Source organism: Lupinus angustifolius, chromosome LG08 (assembly GCF_001865875.1).
Source record: "Lupinus angustifolius cultivar Tanjil chromosome LG08, LupAngTanjil_v1.0, whole genome shotgun sequence".
Lineage (NCBI taxonomy): Eukaryota > Viridiplantae > Streptophyta > Magnoliopsida > Fabales > Fabaceae > Lupinus > Lupinus angustifolius.
This window is the reverse complement of record NC_032016.1, coordinates 17,797,825-17,805,005: the sequence shown is the minus strand read 5'-3', so window position 1 is coordinate 17,805,005 and position 7,181 is coordinate 17,797,825.

Sequence of the window (7,181 nt, the reverse complement as noted above, 5' to 3'; positions counted from 1 at the left end):
TATATATATATATAATACCCCTTCAAGTTGGAGAGTATAGATTAAGCACTCTAAGCTTGCCCAACAGATAGCAAAAAGACTTAGGTTCCAATTGCTTCGTTAAAATCTCAACAACCTGTTCCTCAGTGGAAATAGGCAATAAGTGAAATAGTTTATTTTGTAGCCTTTCTCTAGTAACATGACAATCAATTTCTATATGTATCGTTCGTTCATAAAATACAACATTAACATCAATGTATCTAGTAGATGCACTATCACAATATAAGAGAGCCGGTTGTTTAAAGGAAACATGGAAATTTTGAAGAAGATGAGTGGGTCATTGTATTTCGCATGAGGCAATGGCAAGAGCACAATATTCAACCTTGGAGGAAGATATAGAAACAATATTTTATTTCTTGGATTTCCATGAAACTAAAGAATCTCCTAAGAAGATAAATATCCAGAGATAGAATGTCTAGTATCAGGGAGAGAGGCCCAATCTGAATTAGAGAACCCTTTTATTTGTAAGATAGAGCTAGTAGGATAAAATAATCATTGGCCAATGGTTCCCTTTATGTACCTAAGAACACGGGTCATGGTTTAGTAGTAGGGGAAACTATGAAGTGGCTAAGTTGTTGGATGCATAACTGAGATCAGGGTGTGTGTTTGTGAGATAAAGCAATTTGCCTACAAGTCGTATATATAGGACATGTTCATGATAGGGATCATTGTCATGTTGGTGCATGGAAGTACCTTTGACCATGATTGTGCAAATAGGCTTAGGTGAGAAAGCATGTTTCCTTGATAAGTCAATGACATATTTTCTTTGGCATAAAGATATCCCAAGTTTAGATCTTGTAACCTCAAGGCCAATAAAATATTTCAATGACCCTAAGTCTTTAATTTTGACATATTGTATTTCATTGAAATCATCACCAGCTGGGATAAGATCATCCACATAAATCAAGAGGGTAGTGAATTGTTTGTTGTGAATTTGGTAAACATAGTGGACATGTGGGGATTGGTTGTAGCCTAAGGAGTGTAAGTGAGTAGACAATTTTGCAAACCATTATCTATTGGCTTGTTTTAACCCATAAATGGACTTATTTAACTTGAACACTTGGTTGGGTTTGGAGCTAAAAACTCCCTAGGGTAAGGTCATATAGACTTCCTCATCAAAGTCCCCATTTAGGAAGGCATTGTTTACGTCAAGTTGGTGTAAGTTCTGTCATTGCCTAGCAGCCAAGGCTAAAAGTAATCTAACAGTTGTGAGCTTAATGACAGTGGTAAAGGTTTCATTGTAGCCTAGCCACTCGGTTTGATTGTACCCCTTTGCAACATGACGAGCCTTATGTCTTTCTATACTACCACTAGAGCGGAACTTGAGTTTATAAACTCATTTGGAGCCAATGGCTGTTTTATTTGGTGGAAGAGTGACAATAGTCCAAGTATTGTTTTAGTTTAAAGCTACCAATTCATTGTTTATGGCCTGAACCCACTCGGGGTGTTTGATGGCTTGATTGTAGGTTTTTGGTTTAGTTTGGATAGTGATAGAGAGTGTATAATGCAAGTGTGTGGGTGAGAGGGAGGCATAGGATAAAATTGTATTAAGAGGGTGTTTGATTTTATAACTTGTGTTGGTAGGTCTAAAGGTTAGAAGAATGCAATAGTAGTCTTGTAAGTATTTGGATGGGTTGGAGGTTCTTTGTGATCTTCTTAAAGGGATGTTAGGTGTAGGTGTAGGCATAGGTTGAGCAGATGTGGGTGTAGGTGTGATGGCATTGACATTGTTAGTTGTTAAGAGGTCAAGAGGGATGAGCTCCATGGTGAGTATGGGTAGGTCACTGTTATTGGTGTCACGTGAACTAGAGTTATGAGTAGGTGTGGGGTCTGATTGGATGCTATGATAAGGAAAACAATGCTCATGAAAAATGACATTTCGTGAAAGAAATATGTGTGTAGAGGACAAATCATACATGAGATATCCTTTTGTTCCCTCCTTTTAACCAAGAAAGAGGCATCTTCTTACCCTTGGATATAATTTTGTTCTATGTTTAACAAGGGTATAGGCATAAGCAAGGCATCCAAAGATCCTAAGATAGGTGAGATCAGGTTGCCTTCCAAGTAAGGCTTTATAGGGAGATTAAGAATGAAGCACAAAGGTAAGCAATATGTTAATCATGTGAACAAAATGCTTCACATCATAAACCTAAAAGGACTTCGGCATGTTAGCTTAGAACAGAAGGGGCCTAGTTGTGTTCAAGATATGCCTATGTTTTCATTCTACCACAAAATTTTGTTATGGTGTTTCTACAAAAGATCTCTAATGGACAACAACAAGTTGGTCATAGAAAGAAGGCATGATGAATTCAAGCCCATTATCATTTCTGATAATCTTAATTCTTTGATTGTATTGAATGTTGATCAACTGGAAAACAAATTTGACAAGCTTTCTTGTCTCAACCTTTGTGGTCATGAATTAGACCCAGGTATGTCTTGTAAAATCATTCACAATGGTGAGGAAATACCTCTAGCCATGTATGGTTTGTTGGCCAAGAGGCCTAAATGTCCATGTGTATAAGATCAAATGGGTGAGAAGTGTAAGAGGTGCTTTTAGGAAAGGGAAGCCTAGGTTGCTTAGCAGTGTGGCAAACATCACCAATTTTGTTTTTACCAAATTTCACAAAAGACAAATAATTTTTTATACATTGCAAGTCCAATCGTCCTCAATAAAATCTTATCCTGAATGAAACAAAAGCTCTTATCAAAGACCAACTTGCAATTCAGAGAGCAAACTAGCTTATGAATGGAGATCAAATTGTACTTAAAGCTAGGAATATACAAAACATCATAAAGAATAAGTGTGTGAGTTATGTTAACATTTCCTGCGAATTTAGCATGTATAGTAATATTGTTTGGGAGTTTCACTTGTATAGGCTTGATGAGATTAAGATCTGTGAAATTGGATGCATCATTAGTGACATGGTTAGTGGCCCCACCATCTAATACCTAAGAGTTATAGGCAATAATGGTACCTGATATGGCAGAGTGATCATCATTGGTAGGTTCATAGTTGACCTGATTGATCTTGTGCTCAAAAGTAGTGTTTGTAATACCCATGATTTTCTATTTTGTTATGTGTGAGTTAAAAAGTCATGATTTAGTTTTATAGATTTATCTTAACAAAAATATGGTTTTTAGATGAGTAGTTCATCTTGAATGATTATTCCATAGGTTTATGATTTTGATTTATTTTAAAAACAAGTTATTTCATTGGTTATATTGCACTCAAGTGAATCTTACCTTCTAAGAGTTATATTTGTTTCAAAAATATATTTTTACGATAGAAATGATATTTTATTATATTATTAAAGTATTCACATATTTTTGGAATGGATAGTGAATTTGCATTAAATATGTTTTGCGAGTATTCATCTTTTTATGATAAGTTACGAGTAATATCTTCTGTATTATTCATGTCGATAACATTTTTTATCTTCATTTTAATTTTGATTTGAGTAGTTATGATATCATAATGTTTTATGATAAAATATGTTATGTTATCTTTTGATCACTTATATCCCTAACTCTATAATATTTATCTTAATTTTTAATCTTTTCAATCGTTTTATCCATTTGTTCTTTTATTATCATAAACACAATATGTATCTTAATAATTGTATATTGTTGTTACTAATATGTGGTTTATTATTATAATATAAAATTAATTCCCTTTTTATAGTTGAAGAAGTGCTACACTTCTAATACTTAAATTTGTAATAATATATAACCCTAAAAGCAATTAGGAGAATATAAGGAAGAAGTTACTCTCCCAAATTGTGGTAGGCAACTGCAGCAATAGCGAAAAGAGAGATTGGCAAGTCTCCTCTTTTGTTTTCCCATATTTCATCCATTTTATTGTAAACGTTTTTTTAGAATTTATGCCTAACCTATTGTTGTTTTAGACTTCCTTATTTACCTTCCTGTTACAAAAACGTGATGGTGTTTTACTTCTTTTAAACACAATTTAATATATTTGTCTTTCACTTTTGTTTCATAAGTTGTGTGCACATAGAGATAAAAAAAAGTATATATTGAGTTTTTTGTTTGAATTTGACGGGCCACCGATTTGCTATTTCTATATTTCTAGTTCCTTGATCTAATTGAACTGATAGTATGGCTATATGCTTTAAGCCATTAAAAGAGAGATTTTTTTATTTTAATAGTCATAAACATGTTTAGTAGGGATTTGAGGAAAGGGGTTGTGAGTTAAGTTAAAGAAATGATAATTCTTTGAATCCTATCCAAATTAATTGTTGTGTTCATAGTATTGAAATAACTTTTCCATTTGAACCTATGGTTGGACCATGATTTCAATGTTAGAATTTCTGACAATTTATGGGTCACAAATATAATTCTATAACTGTGTTATGGCCATTATGTAATTATCCAAAATATAAAATGATCTTCAGTAACTAATTTGGTGGCTGAGGGCATATGTGTCATGAAATAATATAAGTGTAGATATATTCAGACAATTTCTGATTTGATGAAGGTACTGAATCAGAATTATTGCAACTAAAGTAGTAACCACTACGGGGTTACTTTTATGAGTTATCGTCCCCATTTGTAGAGCAACAAGTTTTCAGGTGTAATGGTTGAGGAGAATAAGGTAGGATGAGGATAGTGTTATCCATACGGATATAACACTATCAACTCATCCATAAGGCTAGAACATAAGGCGTATTCCTTACTTAAGTGACCAAGATACCACAAGGCAAAAACACGTAAAAGAACTAAGGGATTCTCTCATTCCCCTCTAGAGAGAAACTAAGGAAAACCATTGGGCGCTCTATCATCTGGAAGATCATCGCATCCTCATACCTTCGAGATTCCGGAAATGGCTCAATAAGATATGTTCTTCATCTTCATCATGAACTCATTTGGGGTTTCTTCAGTCTGGACCATGGTTGTTGCATTTGGGTTTATGTATGGGTATAAACATTAGGTTATGGGAATAAAGCCATGGTCATAAGGACTTCCATGTTTAATCTATGGATTTTAGATGGAGAAATTCTCCAACAAGTGGTATCAGAGCCACCCCAATTTGATTCATGAGTGAAATTAGGGTTCTTGCTTTTCTTCCCCAAATCTGGTTTGATTTAGGGTTTTGGTGTCTTGTTTATGCCATGAATCGATTAAGAAAAACATTTATGCTTATCCATATGAACATAAAAGGATTTGAAATGAATAAATGTTGTTTTCTGCTGTTTTTCCTTCATTTTTAGGTGATTTTTCGAAGAACAGCGATGATGAAATCGCATTGTTCGTCTTCTGTCACAGTGCTCTCGCCCGAGCGAGAGTGGCTCGCCCAAGTGAGAGCTAAATAGAAGTATTGACTTCAATTGCGCTCAAGCGAGGAGATCCTCGCCCAAGCGACAGCTCGTCCAAGCGTGTGTACGGGCGACATAAGGCTCGCTCAAGCGAGAACCAAACAGAAACATTGGTTTCAATTGCGCTCAAGCGAGAGTGCCTCGCTCAAGCGAGGGTACCTCACCCAAGCGAGAAAGTACCTCGCCCAAGCGAGAAAAAAAAAAAAAAATAAATAAATAATAATTTTTTTTTTTTCAATTATTTTTGGGACTTCAGTATCTTTGTGCATTGGTTTAATTGTTGTTTGGTTGTCCATTAAGGTTGTCTGTTATTTCAAGTGAGCCAAATGAAGTGAAATGTCGCCAAAGTGACCTCTTTCATGGATATAACTCATGAGGAATAATGGATGGAAGTGTGTATGGTCATTCATGCGGGTATTAGCTGGCCCAAAGGAAAGTTAATATTTGGCCGAATACCATATACACCTGTGATGATAAACATGTCATAATTCTAAAGTTTTATACGTGTGACTGATGAATCAATCCAAAGAGGGATTCGTCAGTTGACATGTCTTATTATGAATGTTTGATCATTACAACAAGAGTATCACTTGCAGTTGATATCACTGTCCAAAGACTTGATATTGATGGTGCACTAGGTATCTTGATTTGGACATACCATTGTTTTAAGCACATTGATAATTTTGGGTTGTGAGCATATTTTAATATTTTGTCTTTTGTTTGAATCAGCTACATCAATTGCTTCCATATCTGCAAATTTGAATTCAGTTCCGGTTCTTAATGGTGAAAATTTTAAGGACTGGAACGAGAACATGGAAATTGTTCTTGGCTGTATGGATTTGGACTATGCATTAAGGGTAGAGAAACCCCCTTCTCCTTTGGAATCAAGTGCCTCTGAAGAGATGAAGGATTATGAGAAGTGCGATCGCTCTAATCGCATGAGTGTAATGATCATTAAGTGCGGCATTCCAGAGGTCTTTAAGGGTACTATCTCGGATGAGATAAACAGTGCCAAAGATTTCCTTGCTGAGATTGAAAAGCGCTTTGCAAAGAGCGATAAGGCGGAAACAAGTACTCTGTTACAGAACTTGATTTCCATGAGGTATCAAGGCAAGGAAAACATAAGGGAATACATGATGGAAATGTCCAACGTTGCTTCAAAACTTAAGGCCCTTAAGCTTGAGGTGTCGAAAGACTTACTCATTTATTTGGTCTTGCTTTCACTTCCTACGCAATTTAGCCAGTTTAAGATTTCTTATAACTGTCAAAGGGAGAAATGGACTCTTAATGAGCTCATTTCATTTTGTGTGCAAGAAGAGGAAAGATTGAAGCGAGAGAGGACTGAAAGTGCCCATTATGTTACTACCTCTAAAGACAAGGGCAAAAGGAAAATCACTTCAGAGCCCAAGAATGAAGCTGCTAAGGGTCCAGTGCAAAAGAAACAGAAGCAGGATGATGTCTGTCTCTTTTGCAAAGCAACTGGGAATCAAAAGAAGAAATATGTAAAGTATCACGCATGGCGTGCTAAGAAAGGTACATTTCTTGCTTTGGTTTGTTCTAAGGTCAATTAAACTTCAGTACTTGGAAACACCTGGTGGTTAGACTCCGATTCAACTTCTAACATCAGTGTTTCAATGCAGGGTTGCCTGAGCTACCGAAAGCCTAATCATGTTGAAAGATACATATATGTTGGCGATGAAAAATCGGTATAAGTGGAAGCTATAGGGCATTTTAGGTTGTTATTATGTACTGGTTTCTATTTGGATTTGAAAGACACTTTTGTTGTACCGTCTTTTAGACGGAATTTAA